We start from the raw sequence: 20,231 nt of genomic DNA on the forward strand, positions 1-20,231 counted from the left end.
GGAAAGAGAGTTGTTCTCTAGATTTTTATTAGGTCACGTTGGTTGACAATGCCCAGGCCTTCAATATTCTAAGTGATCTCTATATACTTGTGTTCCAAACCAATGATGAAGAATGAATAACATCTCTGACTATAATTATGGATTTATATTTTTCCTTATTGTTCTTTAATTTTTTGCTTGGTGTAACTTGAAAATCTGTCATTAGGTATGTTTACATTTAAGATTGCTACTCTGTTTCTGAATAATTAATACTTTCGTTATTATATTCATCTGATAACAGACTCTTCTTGAATTCAACCTTGTCTGGAACTAGCATCAGTGAACCAGATTTCCTATGATAAGTGTTTGCATGACAAATCTCTTTTAGGATTTGTACTTTAAACATTTGCCCCATCCTATGTAACTTTCATCTCTTAAAAACAAAATTTCTTTTCTGTCTAGTTTTGTTTTTTGAATTTAATTTGAAAAAATCTTTCTTTTAATTGCAATATGTTTTCTTCCTATATTTAATGAAATTAAAGATTTAAAATTACCATCTTAATTTTCAAAAAACATATTGGCAACTTTTTTTGGTATTGTCTTCTTTCCTGTCTTTTTTTTTTTAATTCGAGTATGTTTAGTACTCCCTTAGGTTTCTTGATTCACATCTTAGCTTCTCTTTTTTGCACTTTTTACCATTTCCTCTAGAAATTACAAAAGACATTTATTTTGTGCCACTTCATGAACTGTAGAAAAATTTTGCACCAGTAAAATTTAGTTAATCCTCAATAGTTATTTTTGTTAGTTTGTCAAGTATTTAATTTCGACATACCTCATAAATCAGGCAATATGGTATTATTTTGCCCTGAGTAGTCATTTGTTCTATTTCATAAATTTAAATAAATAATAATGGAAAAGGCCCAGTGGCCCGCGGCGGGACAGAGCTTCCAATCACTCCTGCAAGGTAGGCGGGCCTGCGACCCTCCGGCAGAAGAGGAGCAGTCGCCTGCTGAGAGGCTGAGCCGCCCCCTCCCCCTGCGCCGGCATAGTAGAGGGAACTGGGACCAAACACAGAGCAGGCCCAGCGGCCTGCTGAGGGGCAGAGCCGCCCCCCACCCCCCTCGCCTGCCAGGTAGGGGAAGGGTGACCACCGACAGAAAAGGCCCAGTGGCCCAGGGCGGGACAGAGCTTCCAATCACTCCTGCAAGGTAGGCAGGCCTGCGACCCACCAGCAGAAGAGGAGCAGCCGCCTGCTGAGAGGCTGAGCCGCCCCCTCCCCCTGCGCCGGCATAGTAGAGGGAACTGGGACCAATCACAGAGCAGGCCCAGCGGCCTGCTGAGGGGCAGAGCCGCCCCCCACCCCCCTCGCCTGCCAGGTAGGGGAAGGATGACCACCGACAGAAAAGGCCCAGTGGCCCAGGGCGGGACAGAGCTTCCAATCACTCCTGCAAGGTAGGCGGGCCTGCGACCCACTGGCAGAAGAGGAGCAGTCGCCTGCTGAGAGGCTGAGCCGCCCCCTCCCCCTGCGCCAGCATAGTAGAGGGAACTGGGACCAAACACAGAGCAGGCCCAGCGGCCTGCTGAGGGGCAGAGCCGCCCCCCACCCCCCTCGCCTGCCAGGTAGGGGAAGGGTGACCACCGACAGAAAAGGCCCAGTGGCCCGCGGCGGGACAGAGCTTCCAATCACTCCTGCAAGGTAGGCGGGCCTGCGACCCACCGGCAGAAGAGGAGCAGTCGCCTGCTGAGAGGCTGAGCCGCCCCCTCCCCCTGCGCCGGCATAGTAGAGGGAACTGGGACCAAACACAGAGCAGGCCCAGCGGCCTGCTGAGGGGCAGAGCCGCCCCCCACCCCCCTCGCCTGCCAGGTAGGGGAAGGGTGACCACCGACAGAAAAGGCCCAGTGGCCCGCGGCGGGACAGAGCTTCCAATCACTCCTGCAAGGTAGGCGGGCCTGCGACCCACCAGCAGAAGAGGAGCAGCCGCCTGCTGAGAGGCTGAGCCGCCCCCTCCCCCTGCGCCGGCATAGTAGAGGGAACTGGGACCAAACACAGAGCAGGCCCAGCGGCCTGCTGAGGGGCAGAGCCGCCCCCCACCCCCCTCGCCTGCCAGGTAGGGGAAGGGTGACCACAGACAGAAAAGGCCCAGTGGCCCGCGGCGGGACAGAGCTTCCAATCACTCCTGCAAGGTAGGCGGGCCTGCGACCCACCGGCAGAAGAGGAGCAGAGGCCTGCTGAGAGGCAGAGCCGCCCCCTCCCCCCCGCGCCTGCAAGGTAGTCGGAACTGAGACCACCATCAGAACAGGTCAGACCTGCAACCGAGAGACAGAACAGGCCCAGTGGCCTGAGGAAGGGTAGAGCCGCCCCCCCCCCCCACGCCTGCAAAGTAGGCGGACCTGCGACCCACTGGCAGTACAGCCCCAGAGGCCTGCAGGGGGGCAGTGCCGCTGCCTGCGCCTGCAAAGTAGGCAGAACTGCGACCACCGACAGAACAAGCCTAGCGGCCCGCAGAGGGACAGAGCCGCCGCCCGCGCCTGCAAGTAAGGCGGACCAGCTACCGACTGGCAGAGCAGGCCCAGCGGCCTGCCGGCGTGGTAGGCACATTGCCCCAATTGGCGGAGGGGCAGAGCCGCCGCCCGCGCCTGCGAGGGAGACTTTGCAACTATACAAGACCAATATAAATATATAGGGGGAAAATTCAATAGCACAACAGTTTCACCAAGAAGAAAGGAACGCGAACAGTATGAAGAGACAAGGAAAGAAAGGACCACAAGCATTGCAGGTCAACTCAACTTTAGAAGAGGTAATAGCTGCAGCTGATGGAATGTCAGATAAAGAATTCAGGATATACATGCTTCAGATGATCTGGAGTCTCAAGGAAGACATCAGACAGCAAAATCAGACAATGAAAGATCACTTCAACAATGAATTACATAAACAAATCCAAGAAGCAAAAGATCAACTATACAGGGAAATAGAGGTTATAAAAAACAAACAAACAGAAATCCTAGAAATGCAGGAAGCAATAAGCCAACTTAAAAACTCAATTGAGAATACTACCAGCAGAGTAGAACACTTAGAAGACAGAACATCAGACAATGAAGATAAAGTATTTCAACTTGAAAAGAACATAGACAGCTCAGCAAGACTGTTAAGAAACCATGAGCAGAACATCCAAGAAATATGGGATAACATCAAGAGACCAAATTTAAGAGTCATTGGGATACAGGAAGGAACAGAGTTTCAAACCAAAGGAATGAGCAATCTATTCAATGAAATAATTCGAGAAAACTTCCCAGACTTGAAGAATGAGACAGAACCCCAAATCCTAGAAGCCTACAGGACGCCGAATGTGCAAAATCATAAGAGACCCACAACTAGACACATTATAATGAAGATGCCCAACATACAGAATAAGGAGAGAATTTTAAAAGCTACAAGAGAAAGGAAGCAGATCACATTTAGGGGTAAGCCAATCAGGATAACAGCTGATCTTTCAACACAGACTCTGAAAGCTAGAAGATCCTGGAATAACATATTTCAAACACTGAAAGAAAATGGGTTCCAACCAAGAATTGTGTTTCCAGCGAAATTAAGCTTCAGGATGGAAGATGAAATTAAAACCTTCCACGATAAACAAAAGTTAAAAGAATTTGCAGCTAGAAAACCATCTCTTCAAAACATCCTTGGCAAAACATTACAGGAAGAGGAAATGGAAAATAACAATGAAAACCAACAGTGGGAGGTAGGACACTAAAGGGGGGAAAATAATCAAAGTGGAAAACAAACCATGTTTAGTAACATAAATAAACAAATATGGCTGGAAGAACAACCCATATCTCTATAATAACCCTAAATGTTAATGGCTTAAACTCACCAATCAAGAGACACAGGCTAGTAGAATGGATAACAAAACAAGACCCAACAATATGCTGCCTACAGGAGACGCATTTGATAGGAAAAGACATACATAGGCTGAAGGTGAAAGGTTGGGAAAAATCATATCACTCATATGGACTTCGGAAACAAGCAGGAGTATCCATACTCATATCAAATAAAATAGATTTTAAGCCAAAGTTAATCAAAAGGGATAAAGAGGGACACTACATACTGCTCAAGGGAACCATACACCAACAAGACATAACAATCATAAATATATATGCCCCAAACAATGGTGCAGCTATGTTCATCAAACAAACTCTTCTCAAGTTCAAGAGTCTAATAGACCACCATACAATAATCATGGGAGACTTCAACACACCTCTCTCACCACTGGACAGATATTCCAAACAAAAGTTGAATAAGGAAACTATAGAACTCAATAACACAATTAATAACCTAGACTTAATTGACATATATAGAATATACCACCCAACATCAAACAGTTACACTTTTTTCTCAGCAGCACATGGATCCTTCTCAAAAATAGATCATATATTATGTCACAGGGAAACTCTTAGACAATACAAAGGAGTAGAGATAATACCATGCATCCTATCTGATCATAATGGAATGGAACTGAAAATCAACGATAAAAGAAGGAAGGAAAAAGAATATATCACTTGGAGAATGAACAATAGGTTACTGAATGATCAATGGGTTATAGAAGACATCAAGGAGGAAATTAAAAAATTCTTAGAGATTAATGAAAACACAGACACAACATATCGGAATCTATGGGACACATTGAAAGCAGTTCTAAGAGGAAAATTCATTGCTTGGAGTTCATTCCTTAAAAAAAGAAAAAACCAACAAATAAATGATCTCATACTTCATCTCAAAATCCTAGAAAAAGAAGAGCAAAACAACAGCAAAAGAAGTAGAAGGCAAGAAATAATTAAAATCAGAGCTGAAATCAATGAAATCGAAACAAAAGAAACAATTGAAAAAATTGACAAAACTAAAAGTTGGTTCTTTGAAAAAATAAACAAAATCGACAGACCCTTAGCCATGCTAGCGAAGAGAAGAAGAGAGAGAACTCAAATCACTAACATACGGGATGAAAGAGGCAATATCACAACAGACACTTCAGAAATACAGAAGATAATCAAAAATTATTTTGAATCCTTATACTCCAATAAATTAGAAGATAGTGAAGGCATAGATAAATTTCTTAAGTCATATGATCTGCCCAGATTGAGTCAGGAGGATATAGACAACCTAAACAGACCAATATCAATTGAGGAAATAGAAGAAACCATCAAAAGACTACCAACTAAGAAAAGCCCAGGACCGGATGGGTATACAGCAGAGTTTTACAAAACCTTTAAAGAGGAACTAATACCAATACTTTTCAAGCTACTTCGGGAAATAGAAAAAGAGGGAGAACTTCCAAATTCATTCTACGAGGCCAACATCACCCTGATACCTAAACCAGACAAAGACACTTCAAAGAAAGAAAACTACAGACCAATATCTCTAATGAACCTAGATGCAAAAATCCTCAATAAAATTCTGGCCACTCGGATACAAAGGCACATCAAAAAAATTGTGCACCATGATCAAGTAGGATTCATCCCTGGGATGCAAGGCTGGTTCAATACAAGGAAATCAATAAATGTTATTCACCACATCAATAGACTTAAAAATAAGAACCATATGATCATCTCGATAGATGCGGAAAAAGCATTCGACAAAGTACAGCATCCCTTTATGTTCAAAACTCTAGAAAAACTAGGGATAACAGGAACATACCTCAATATTGTAAGAGCAATCTATGCTAAGCCTCAGGCTAGCATCATTCTGAATGGAGAAAAATTGAAGGCATTCCCTCTAAAATCTGGAACAAGACAGGGATGCCCTCTCTCACCACTTCTGTTCAACATAGTTCTCGAAACACTGGCCAGAGCAATTAGACAGACGAAAGAAATTAAAGGCATCAAAATAGGAAAAGAAGAACTTAAATTATCACTATTTGCAGATGACATGATTCTATACCTAGCAGACCCAAAAGGGTCTACAAAGAAACTATTAGAGCTAATAAATGAATTCAGCAAAGTGGCAGGATATAAAATCAACACGCATAAATCAAAGGCATTCCTGTATATCAGCGACAAATCCTCTGAAATGGAAATGAGGACAACCACTCCATTCACAATATCTTCAAAAAAAATAAAATACTTGGGAATCAACCTAACAAAAGAGGTGAAAGACTTATACAGTGAAAACTACAGAACCCTAAAGAGAGAAATAGAAGAAGATCTTAGAAGATGGAAAAATATACCCTGTTCATGGATAGGCAGAACTAACATCATCAAAATGGCGATATTACCAAAAGTTCTCTATAGGTTTAATGCAATGCCAATCAAAATCCCAACGGCATTTCTTGTAGAAATAGAGAAAGCAATCATGAAATTCATATGGAAAAATAAAAGACCCAGAATAGCAAAAACAATGCTAAGCAGGAAGTGTGAATCAGGCGGTATAGCGATACCAGACTTCAAACTATATTACAGAGCAATAGTAACAAAAACAGCATGGTACTGGTACCAAAACAGGCGGGTGGACCAATGGTACAGAATAGAGGACACAGAAACCAATCCACAAAACTACAACTATCTTATATTTGATAAAGGGTCTAAAAGCATGCAATGGAGGAAGGATAGCATCTTCAACAAATGGTGCTGGGAAAACTGGAAATCCATATGCAACAAAATGAAACTGAATCCCTTTCTCTCGCCATGCACAAAAGTTAATTCAAAATGGATCAAGGAGCTTGATATCAAATCAGAGACGCGCCATCTGATAGAAGAAAAAGTTGGCTACGATCTACATTCGGTGGGGTCGGGCTCCAAATTCCTCAATAGGACACCCATAGCACAAAAGTTAATAACTAGAATCAACAAATGGGACTTACTCAAACTAAAAAGTTTTTTCTCAGCAAAAGATACAATAAGAGAGGTAAATAGAGAGCCTACATCCTGGGAACAAATCTTTACTCCTCACACTTCAGATAGAGCCCTAATATCCAGAGTATACAAAGAGCTCAAAAAATTAGACAATAAGAGAACAAACAACCCAATCAACAAATGGGCCAAGGACCTGAACAGACACTTCTCAGAGGAGGACATACAGTCAATCAACAAGTACATGAAAAAATGCTCACCATCTCTAGCAGTCAGAGAAATGCAAATCAAAACCACCCTAAGATACCATCTCACTCCAGTTAGATTGGCAGCCATTATGAAGTCAAACAACAACAAGTGCTGGCGAGGATGTGGGGAAAAGGGTGCACTTGTACATTGCTGGTGGGACTGCAAATTGGTGCAGCCAATTTGGAAAGCAGTATGGAGATTTCTTGGAAAGCTGGGAATGGAGCCACCATTTGACCCAGCTATTCCCCTTCTCGGTCTATTCCCTAAAGACCTAAAAAGAGCATGCTACAGGGACACTGCTACATCGATGTTCATAGCAGCACAATTCACAATAGCTAGACTGTGGAACCAACCTAGATGCCCTTCAATGGATGAATGGATAAAAAAAATGTGGCATTTATACACAATGGAGTATTACTCTGCATTAAAAAATGACAAAATCATAGAATTTACAGGGAAATGGATGGCATTAGAGCAGATTATGCTAAGTGAAGCTAGCCAATCCCTAAAAAACAAATGTCAAATGTCTTCTTTGATATAAGGAGAGTAACTAAGAACAGAGTAGGGTCGAAGAGCATGAGAAGAAGATTAACATTAAACAGGGATGAGAGGTGGGAGGGAAAGGGAGAGAGAAGGGAAAATGCATGGAAATGGAAGGAGACCCTCAGAGTTATACAAAAGTACATACAAGAGGAAGTGAGGGGAAGGGGGAAAATAATACAAGGGGGACAAACGAATGTCAGTAAAGGGGGCAGAGAGAGAAGAGGGGAGGGGAGGGGAGGGGAGGGGAGGGGGGATAGTAGAGGATAGGAAAGACAGCAGAATACAACAGACACTAGTATGGCAATATGTAAATCAATGGATGTGTAACTGATGTGATTCTGCAATCTGTATATGGGGTAAAAATGGGAGCTCATAACCCACTTGAATCAAATTGTGAAATATGATATATCAAGAACTATGTAATGTTTTGAACAGCCAACAATAAAAAATTAAAAATAAATAAATAAATAAATAAATAATGATGCATATTTTTAATTTTTGAAATGCTTCAATTTTATTTTCTGAGATCCTATGCAATCTTTTCCTCAAATTTGAGCATTTTTTTTTCCTTTTTGTGGTGTAGATCTGTTGGTGACAGATATTGCTTATCTTAAGATTTATTTATTTATTTTTAAATTTTTTATTGTTGGTTGTTCAAAAACATTACATAGTTCTTGATATATAATATTTCACACTTTGATTCAAGTGGGTTATGAGCTCCCATTTTTACCCCATATACAGATTGCAGAATCACATCAGTTACACATCCATTGATTTACATATTGCCATACTAGTGTCTGTTGTGTTCTGCTGCCTTTCCTATCCTCTACTATCCCCCCTCCCCTCCCCTCCCCTCCCCTCTTCTCTCTCTGCCCCCTCTACTAACATTCATTTCTCCCCCTTGTATTATTTTTCCCTTTCCCCTCACTTCCTCTTGTATGTACTTTTGTATAACTCTGAGGGTCTCCTTCCATTTCCATGCAATTTCCCTTCTCTCTCCCTTTCCCTCCCACCTCTCATCCCTGTTTAATGTTAATCTTCTTTTTCTCAGAAAAAGAAACAATAAGAGAGGTAAATAGAGAGCCTACATCCTGGGAACAAATCTTTACTCCTCACACTTCAGATAGAGCCCTAATATCCAGAGTATACAAAGAACTCAAAAAATTAGACAATAAGAGAACAAACAACCCAATCAACAAATGGGCCAAGGACCTGAACAGACACTTCTCAGAGGAGGGCATACAATCAATCAACAAGTACATGAAAAAATGTTCACCATCTCTAGCAGTCAGAGAAATGCAAATCAAAACCACCCTAAGATATACCATCTCACTCCAGTTAGATTGGCAGCCATTATGAAGTCAAACAACAACAAGTGCTGGCGAGGATGTGGGGAAAAGGGTACACTTGTACATTGCTGGTGGGACTGCAAATTGGTGCAGCCAATTTGGAAAGCAGTATGGAGATTTCTTGGAAAGCTGGGAATGGAGCCACCATTTGACCCAGCTATTCCCCTTCTCGGTCTATTCCCTAAAGACCTAAAAAGAGCATGCTACAGGGACACTGCTACATCGATGTTCATAGCAGCACAATTGACAATAGCAAGACTGTGGAACCAACCTAGATGCCCTTCAATAGATGAATGGATAAAAAAATGTGGCATTTATACACAATGGAGTATTACTCTGCATTAAAAAATGACAAAATCATAGAATTTACAGGGAAATGGATGGCATTAGAGCAGATTATGCTAAGTGAAGCTAGCCAATCCCTAAAAAACAAATGCCAAATGTCTTCTTTGATATAAGGAGAGAGAGTAAGATTTATTTTTTAAAAGCATTTATTTTGGAAGAATGTATTTATTGGATATAGAAACTAGGGAGACATTTAAAAACATTTTTCTTATGTTCAGAATTCCATTGTCCCTATAAAGACTAATGTTAATGCTGTTGTTGTTGTTCAAATATGAGTTTTATTTCTCAGGTTACTTTTAATTTTTTTATCTTTTTATTTTCAACACCGACTATGATGAGCTTGGGTATAGTTTTCATTGTATATGTTATACTTGAATTTCATTGAGATTTATTTTTATCTGTACACACTCATTTTTATCCTTTAACAAATTAGAAAAATATTTTTTTTTGTTATTTCTTAGTATATTTTTCTGTTCAATTCTCAGTCTCCTGTCTTCTGTCTTTCTAGGTCTCTAATTATCTATGTGCTCATGTATAGGATATTTTTCCACAAATCCTAATGTACAGTTGATGTTCTTAATTCTTTAACCACTTAATTTTTAAAATTATTTTATTTTTCATTATTGTATTCATTCTATTTATTAAAGAAGGACTTTTTTGTACAGTATTCTTGTCTATTCATCAGTATTTATTTTCATTTCTTATTGTACTTTTAATTTGTATAATTTGTATTCAATTTTTCTTTACATTTTTATTGTTCTGGTGAGGCTTCTCATATACCTTAGCCTTAAAGCCTTGAGAAGCAGGGGCTAATATTGAATTAGATATGTAAGAGATTTATTGGGGCAATGTTTGTAAGAAAAATGCATAAGTGAGCCAAAAAGCCATCAGACCACAATGTAGATCTGACTTATTTGTGGCAGAGAGAGAAAGAATGACCATGAGTATATGTTGGACGGCAGTGCAACATATACAAGTGTTTGACAAGTTCTCAGTAAAGTCTCCCATCAGATGTGTGCAGTGTCTCCTAGAGATACACCTTAGCTTCCCTGATATGTGGATTTTGGCTGTTATAAGCCTATCAAAACCTGGCCTCCATATGAATATAAAGTGAGTTTCAGAGGGCAGCGGTCAGTACCATGAGCAATTATACTTCCTTCAGAAAGAGATCTAAAAGGAGTAGTTGGTGGCCACCAGAGTTCACTGTGCCACAGATATACTTGTTGACCCAGTTTTCTAAGAAAGAGATTTTAATCCCTGTCATTGAGGTTGGTCTTGGAGCCATATCTGGTACTCATTTCCATATTCACAGGCCATCATGTTTTCTAGACTTCTAAGACTTACCCTAGCAGTGAGTTTTCTCTAAGCCCTTGTGTTTCCTTCAGACTGCTAAAAACTACATTTAGTTGGTCAATTATGGTGTTTGTTGAAGGATGCAATATTTTAGATAGGAGGAATAACTTTAAGAGGTCATTTATAACATGTTGACAGTAGTGAACAAGATATTGTATTCAACATGCTGTATACTTAATTTTTTTTGAAGAATTAAAATAATCCATATCCTAAAGATGCACCCAAAATAATGAATTCTTCTTATCAACTCCTCTATTCTAATTTTCCTGGTTAAAAAACCACAAAATCTAGTTCTAGATACCCTTCTAAGAGAATTCTTGTGATTCTTTCACACAATTTTTTTCCCTATCTAGGCATAGAATTTCTGCCAGCTAAGGCTGTGATAAGTGATAGCCAGCCCAGTTCTTTGTTGTTGCATTGATTCATTACAAAAGGACAATGAGATTGTGGGAGCATATAGATGATTGCCTTTGGCCGGCTTAAGGAATGGTGTCTGTGTAATCTTTCAAGTGTCATGATGGAAGTGGAATCTCTTCTACCCCAGCTCTGTAAGACTAGATGGCTTGGAGGTGAATGTAGAGATAATAGTTTCAGAAAAATTCAGCTGATGTTCTTATCCCATGGTTTCATGTTTAGGTTTGTCCCATCAGGACTTTAGCATAATAGAATTTACTTGGCTGAGCATTCAAATGTCACTGCAGAAATGTGGCACTATTAGATATATAATCCAAAGCTCAGATGAGTCTTCCTTTCCCCCCTTTCCCTACAGAAAACAAGAGTCTTGCTTTGAGCTACTGCAGAGGCCCATTGGTTCTCAGATGCATTCACTGACTGCCTGTTCACTGCCTTCAGTTGCTCATTATCATCCTGGTAGTTCATGTACATATCTAAATTAATAAGTAATAGGCCTGAAATATTCCCTTCCACCAGGACATTTTCTCCAGGTGACAGCTAGTAAAAAACTCTAGTAATGAGTGTCATCTTACACCAGGGCTTATGTTGCCCCACTTATCAAGGAGGATGGTGTCCTTTTCATCTATTAGGTGGTAATAGATCCAGTCAAAAATCCCATTTGTAATACTTCCTCAGACTGCTCTTCTTATGACATGCATTAGTAAGTCCTTTGAGAAGCAGACAGCAAGATAAAAATCTTGAATAAGTATACATAGTAACAAATACACACACATGCATATATACTCATCTGATGACATTTTTGGTTCTGAATGAATTATATTTTAATAATAAGACTATGATAATGAAGGCCTATTCACTGGCAAACTTAATTATAGACATTTTTTTCTGATCAACTGATATTCTCCTTACCCCAAAGTATATTTTTGGTAATATTTTTGTTTCAGAAAATAATACAGAGAATAAATATTTTTATATGAAGTATAAAGTATTAATGTGTATATACTGAAAAGTTGAAAGAAAAATGGGGGTCAGACAGGGTGCAAGTATGCACACCTGTAACCCCAGCAATTCAAGAGGCAAAGGCAGAGGTGGGAAGATAGCAAGTTCAAAGCCAGTCTCAGCAACTTAGACCTTAAGCAAGTGAGACCCTGTCTCAAAATAAAAAGGGCTGGGGATGTGGCTAAGTGGTTATACATCCCTGGGTTCAATCCCTGGTACTAAAATAACAACAACAACAACAACAAATATGGGGAAATCTTAATAAAAAATACCAACAGTACATAAATCTGTTTTTTTTTAATTAAACTTTTATTGAAACTCAGAATTCTCCTGAAAAATCCGTTTACTTACTATTTCAATAGCAATGGTGAGATTTCATCACTGTAAAAAAAATAATAGTCTAGCAAGTATGTATTATTGTATGTATTATTATATCTGCAATAATATGATGAAAGGCTTATGCTTTATATTTTAGATGTATAAATATATATCATATTTTAAATAACTTTCTAGAATTATTAAAGTGTGATATAATAAAACATGTTTCTTTCCAAAGGCCAATTTTAAACTAAGATGTTTTTGACCAAAGCAATTAAGAGGCCTTAAAATTCTTTAAAAATTAATCAACTAATATTTCTCAAAATTTCACCCATAGTTCAATCTGGAACAAAGAGAAATGTAAAAGAAACATGTAGGAACACATGTAAAAAAATGGTATCTAGATGAATATTGAAACACTCCATTGATAGCAAATAATTATATATTCCAGGGAACTGAATGATTATTTACAAAGCTTACATAATAAGGACATGTTTAACCTTTGGTTCAGCTGCAAGTTTGTGACCACAAAGATAACTATTAGTTGCACTTGGCAGTACAAATTGACTATTTACTCTTTGAGAAGAAACAGGTTGGTAGAAAATTCTATTGAGGTATTTTTTATTGTTTCCTTATACTTCAGTACTACTAATTGTATTGTACAGTATTGCACTGAGGGTAAAAGACAATGAAAATGCACATGTCTATGCAGTCATGAGTTGCTTAACAATGGGAATATGTTTTCATAGATGAAACACCATAGAGGGTACTTACACAAACTAAGATGGCTATGATGTCACTTAGTGATATGCTGTGATATGCTTTTATAAGACTACTATTGTATATGCAGTCCATCACTGAAGGACATGTAACTGTGGCACAAATAATTATGTATATGTGTAACTATTAAGCAACTTATATGTGCATAATATAATTATATGCTCAGACAATTGCAGAATCATTGATCTTGTTTACCCAAATGTTTACATTACCTTCATTTAACTGGAAAAGAAGAATTGAGTAAAGCATTGAAAAAATATATATTAAGTTCTGATGGCACAAAACAATTTTGACATCCAACATAACAAAACTTATTGTCGGAGTATAACTGTGATGCATAAAAATGGAGACATTCAATCATCTCTTCAACAAAACAATTCATCAATGATATTTTGGGAATATATTGACTATTGTACAATTAAAATTATATTATTTTCATTTTTTTCCTCACTAGAAATAATGTTTACCTCTCTTTATTACTGCAGTATTCCTGGACTTCAGTGAGGATTGACATACAATTTGCAAATATTTATTAAGCACCTAGTATTCACTTCTTTGTTACTTCCGAAGGATGTATTGCTACTGAGTTCCAAAGAACTATGTAAAGGAACATTTTAAACAAAGAAATGACCCTGTCTTATTTAGCTTTGTGTTCACTGTTGAATAAAGAGGAGGGAGACAATAGCAGGTAAAATAATTACAAATTTAAATTGCTATTACTAGGAAAAGAGGGAGCTGAAATGGAAAGGGAAAATGTACTAATGTTAAGTAAAACGGTCAGAGAAATAATGTCTGACACCAAATTAAGAAGAATTAAGCCTTTGACACAGAGACAAAAATAGCATTTGGGTTGGAGGAGCAGCATACAGACAGTTCAAATTGGGAAAGAACGTGACTTTTTAATTAATCGAAAGAACAAGAGTGTGACGGAAGTATAATGAGAAAAGGAGAATGACATGCTATGCTATTAGACTGCTAGGGAGGAGAACAATTTGAATCCTCCTGCAATACTGCCTGTTTTGAGAAAACTTTGAAGGGGCTCAGAAGGAAAGGTAGATCTGATTTATTTTCTATGAAGGGAGACATTTTTTTTTTTTTTTTTGGTATTATGTGAAGAGTTGATTAAAGTTAGCCTAGAATGAAAAAACTCAAGTGTAGTAATTAAGCAAAAAGTAATGATGGCTGAATTAAAATTGTGGAAGTGAAGGTAACATACAAAGCTACCTAGAGTGACTAAAGGATAGGGGGAATTCAGGGAAGCAAGAAGGATTTTTAATATCTAGCATGAAAATCTTGGTGGGTGTTGATCTCAGTGAGGTGAGGAGACTAGGACTTTGAGATCATTTTTGATGGAACAAAAGAAGTCATTTGGCCATAAAATTATGAGTTACATTTTTCCTCCTTTGGCATGTTAAAGTAGGAACATCCAAAGGCAGGTACATATATAAATATGGAGACCAGGAACAGATACTAGTTTGTGAGTCATCATATTTTATCCAAAAAAATAGTGTGTAAATTTATGGGAACTAATTAAATGAGCCAGGTAGAAAATAAATATAGAGGAGAAAAGGAAGACCTAATTGGAGCACCAGACAACTCAAAGCATTAAGAGATGAGATAAAGAATAAGAAACAAGGCAAGGGGACAGTGATAAATCAGTGAGGAAGAAGGAAAACTTGGGAAAGTTCTCACCATGAAATACAAGAAATTATAGGGCTTTAAAGAGCAGGAAGTGGCGCACAGTACCAATACTCTTGGGGGATAAAATGAGATAAGGAGAGACAAGAGTTGGCAACTGTGACAAGAGTTGATTAAATGACAGGATGACAGCAAAGTACTTCTATTAGGAGTTAATAGTCAAGACAGGGGAGAAGATGAGAGTAATTGTTATAGCACAGTATGTCCCTGTGATATGGAATTGGAGACTTTTCTTCCAACTGACAGTACTTTGTAAACTTCTTTATAAAAAGATAAACTTAAGATTTTTTAACAAGTATTTTTTAAGGTCAGTTTTGTAGCATATACAGATGTATCTTGAATTGAAATGGGTTTATGTCCAGAAAATCTTATTGTAAGTCAAAAACATTGTAAATTGAATATATATTTAATAACCTGACCTACCAATCATCTTGGCTGAACAACACAGAACACTGTACAGAGTCTGGTGTTTCCCTTTATGATCCTGTGGCTGACTGGAAGCTGTAACTAACAATTGGTGCCCAGCATTCCTACCCTGGGAAAATACCAATATTCAATATTGAAAGTAAAGTTTCTACTAAATGAGTAGCACATTCACATCATCCTAAAGTTAAAAACCAAATCATTGTCTAAACATCATACATCAGGTACTGCCTGGACATTCAAAATAATTAAATTACTTTAAACATATTTTATTTGAATTACAGATTCCTCATGTTTGATCTAGATTGATCTATATTGTTTTGTTTTCACCAATGAGCTAGCAAAAAAATATCACCTGCTACTTGGTTTGATTCATGAACAGAAAAGACAGCATCAAGCTTCCTGTGATATCATAAAAACATCTATGTGAAAATTAAGGGATTCCTGAAGTTAAGGCACTAGTTAGAAAGTCCTTTAATTTTATTTTTTTTACCATCCATTAAAAATTAAATTAAGTAATAGAAGATGTACTATAATATCCTATTTGTTTGTAATAAAATATAAAGTTTGGAAAGCAAGGACATAATTTTTATCTTTGTAACCCAAGTTACATATGACCCAAAGTAAATTTTCAGGAGAGTATTTGAGGAAGGATAGAAGGAAGGATGAGATAGAGAAAAGAAAAGTGTATGGGAGACTAACCATGTGGTCCAGGAAAATCAAAGAAAATTATAGAGGCCTAGGCGAGACGAACTTTAAATGTGTGGTAATAAAATGTGTGCCATTAAAATGTTTAAACAATATAATAAACTGGAAAAATATTTTAAAATGATAACTTAAGCAGTAGTTGAACAAAGTGACCCAAAAAGGCAGACTAAAATGATATCAACTGGCTAAACTCAAACATTAACAGAATGGCAAACAACTATTTTAAGGATGTCAATAATAAGATTTGACTTAGACATTGTAAGTTTGAGGTTTATCTGAATCAATGCAATATAAATCTTTATTGGAAAAAAATGTTGTATATAAACGCATGCAATTAACTTGTTTATATGTGAATTTATTTAGATGTGCTGTGTGTTCCATAAATAAGTGCAATTTTAAAACCTAAAGAGATGGTTGCAGTAACATAGGGATAGCAACAGGAGATATAAAAGAAGTTTTTAAAAAATTAAATCTAAAATGAGAACAAAGTTAAAATTATTGACTCTGAGAGCTAGATATGGTCAGGTATCCAGGGAGAGAAGGACAGAAAGGGACAATTAATGGTAATCTAGGATAAAGAGACAGCTCTAGAAGAGACAGAAGAGCATTTATCGGATACTGCCTTTGGAGGAGAGTTTTATACTTGTTTTGTCTTCTATTTTTTACCAAAAATAAGAGAATAAATTATTGCATTTCAATAGAATCTCAGAGAAATTCAATATCTTGTCCAAGGTTATAATTTGCACATGATAGAGTCCAAATTTTACCTATCATCTGCCTGTTTCTAAAGCTGATTAAAATAAGAAATTCGTGTCAGGAAGAGAAATTCCATAAGATGAGGTCCTAAAAGTAGATTCTCTCTCAGTGTTGCTGGGAGATCAGTTGTGGCAACATAATTCAGAACTGACAGAAAATAAGAAAAATTAGGGTGTGAAAGAAACATGACCTCATTATCAGAAAAACAAAAATAATTATTTTTTTAATTTGAGTTAATCATAGATTTATTATATACCAAAATATTGAACTAGAAAATAGCCTATGAGAGGTCAGGAAGATGGTGGATTAGAGGAAAGGAGCTTTTTCTAGTTACTTTACAGCTTGATATTCAAGCAACAAGAGGGTGACTAAAGGAATTCACTGAAATTCAACATTGGACAATAAAAGAATCACAAAGATAAAGAAATCAACAGCTTTGACCATAGAAAAAGAAATAATTTGCTTCTTTGAAAAGATAAACAATATAGATAAACCCTTAGCCAAACTAATCAAAAGAAATAGAAGACCAAAATCATCAAAATTAGAAATGAAAAAGGTAATATCACAGACAAGGTGATACCACAGACACTTCTGAAATCCAGAGGGCCATTAGAAAGTATTTTGAAAACTTATACTCCAATAAACAGGAAAATTTAGAAGACATTGACAAACTTCAAGACACATATAGCATACCGAAATTAATGTGCATATCAAGAAACCTAAAAAGAGTAATATGAAGCAATTAGATAGAAATAGTAATTGAAAACTTTCAACAAAGAAAATCCCAAGATCAGATGAATTATCAGCAGAGTTCAACCAGACTTTAAGAAAGAACTAACAGCAATCCATCTCAAATTATTCTATGAAATAGAAATTGAGGGATCACACCCAAATTCATTCTATGAAACCATTATAGCCCATATGCCAAAACCAAACAAAAACATGTTAAGTTAATAAAACTAAAGTCCAATATCTTTGATGAACACAGAAATAAAGACCTTTAATAAAATATTAACAAATCAAATATAAAACACATTTAAAAAGATAGTAGATCATGATTAAGTGGGTTTTATCTCAAATCCAAGGTTGGTTCAACATATACAAATAAATAAATGTAATTAATCACATAAATAGAATTATGGACAAGATCACATAATTATCTCAAAAGATACAGAAAAGTCTGAAAAATTTCAACCACCCATTTATGTTTAAATTTCAGGAGATATTAGTGGTAGAAAGTATTTAAGCCAACATTTTAAAGGATATATAAGACAAACCCAAGTCAAACACCATACTGAATGGGGAAAACTAAATATATTTCTTCTAAAATCAGAAACAAGACATGAATATCCATTCTCACCACTTCTATTCAATATAGTCCTTTAAACTAATTAGAACAATCAGGCAAGAGAAGAAAATTAAATGAATACAAATATAAAAGATGTCCAATTATTTCTGTTTGGTGATGACATGATCTTATATTTAGAATACCCAAAAGCCTCTACCAGAAGACTTTTAGAGATGATAAACTAGTTCAGAAAAGTAGACTATAATATCAACATTCATAAATCAATAACCTACCATATTCCAATAATGAATCTGTTGAGAAAGAAATCAGGAAATCTGTCCTATTCATTATAACCTCAAAACAAAAAACAAATCCAAAAGTTGGAAGAAATCTAATCAATGAGGTGAATAATCTGTACAATAAAAAATACAGAACTCTTGGGCTTTCACTGTGGCTCAGTGGTAGAGCACTTGCATTGCACGCATGAAGCACTGGGTTCTACCCTCAGCACCACATAAAAATAAATAAATAAATAAATAAATAAATAAAATAAAGATATTGTGTCCATCTACAACTAAAAATTTTTTAAATATATATATATAGAACTCTGAAAAAATATAAATACAACCTTAAAAGAAGGAAATTTCTTCCATGTTCTTGGATAGGCAAAATAAATATTGTCAAAATGGCCATTTTACCAAAATGTTATAAACATCCAATGCAATTCCTATCAAAATACTAATCGCATTTTCCATGGAACAATAATAACAACAAAAAAACTGCTACAATCACTTGGAAAAATAAAGAACCCAGAGGAAACAAAGCAATCCTGGGTAAGAAGAGCAATGCTGGAGGAGTAACACAATACCGGATCTCAAAATTGACTATAGAGCTCTGATAACAAAAACTGCATGGTGTTAGTGTTTAAGGAAACTTTTTTGTCACTGAGACCTGAAGACTTGACAAGACCAACACAGAGGAGGAAAATTTTATTTGGCATATGGTTTCAGAGGTCTTAGTCCCTTGATGATCAGCTCCTTTACTCTAGGCCTGAAGTGAGGCAGAACATCATGGTGCAAGAGGGTGCTGGATGAAAACAGCTCAGGACATGATCATCAGGAAGAAAAGAGAGCCCTGCTCACCAGGGACAAAAGCATTCCCTCTGTGACCTATCCTTTGCAGCCACACCCTCCTGCCTACAGGTACCACCCAGTTCATCCATATCAGTGGTTTAACACACTGATAAGGATCTGATCTGATAGCTCAATCATTTCACTTCTAACCTTTCTTGCATCATTTCACACATGAGATTTGGGAGATACTTTATATCTAAACCACAGCTATAAGCTTCAAAACAGACATGAAAATTAATAGAATAAAAAAGAAGACACAAACACATATAGTTTCAGGCATGAGTTAATTGACAAAGGTGCCACAAATATATGTTGGAGAAAAGATACTCTTTCCCCAACAAATGGTACTGGGACAACTGGATATTATTACATAGAAAAAATGAACCTAGACTCGTGTTGCTCACCTTGCACAAAAGTCAAATCAAAGTGGATCAAAGACCTGGGGATTAGGCTAGAAATTTTGCAGCTGCTAGAAGAAAACATAGGCTCAATACTCTAACATATAGGCACAGGCACTGACTTTGTTAACAAGACCTTTAAAGCTCAATAAATAAAACCAAGAATCAGTAAGGGGGGATAGCATCGAATTAAAAAGCTGCACATCCAAGGAAACAAGACCATGGAAAGAGACTGTACAAAATGGGAGAAAATCTTTGTCAGCTACTCCTCTAACAGAGGAGTATTATATAGAATATAGAAACAACTCAAACAACTTAGTACACACAAAAAAATAAACAATAAGTGAGCAAAAGAACTAAACAGACATTTCTCAAAAGAAGAAATATAAATAACCAACAAAAACATGAGAAAAAATATTCAATATCCATAGCAAACATATAAATCAAATTAAAACTACATTGAGATTTTATCTCACTCAAGGTAGAAGGGCAATCAAGAAAACAAATAATAAATGCATGTGAGAATCTAGGGAAGATGTTGCACTCATACATTATTAAAATAGTTTGGAGATTCCTCAAATGACTTGGAATAGAACCACCATATGATCCAGTCATCCCACTCCTTGGTATTTGTCCAAAAGAACTAAAGTCAGCATGC

This window comes from Marmota flaviventris, chromosome 1 (assembly GCF_047511675.1).
Source record: "Marmota flaviventris isolate mMarFla1 chromosome 1, mMarFla1.hap1, whole genome shotgun sequence".
NCBI lineage: Eukaryota > Metazoa > Chordata > Mammalia > Rodentia > Sciuridae > Marmota > Marmota flaviventris.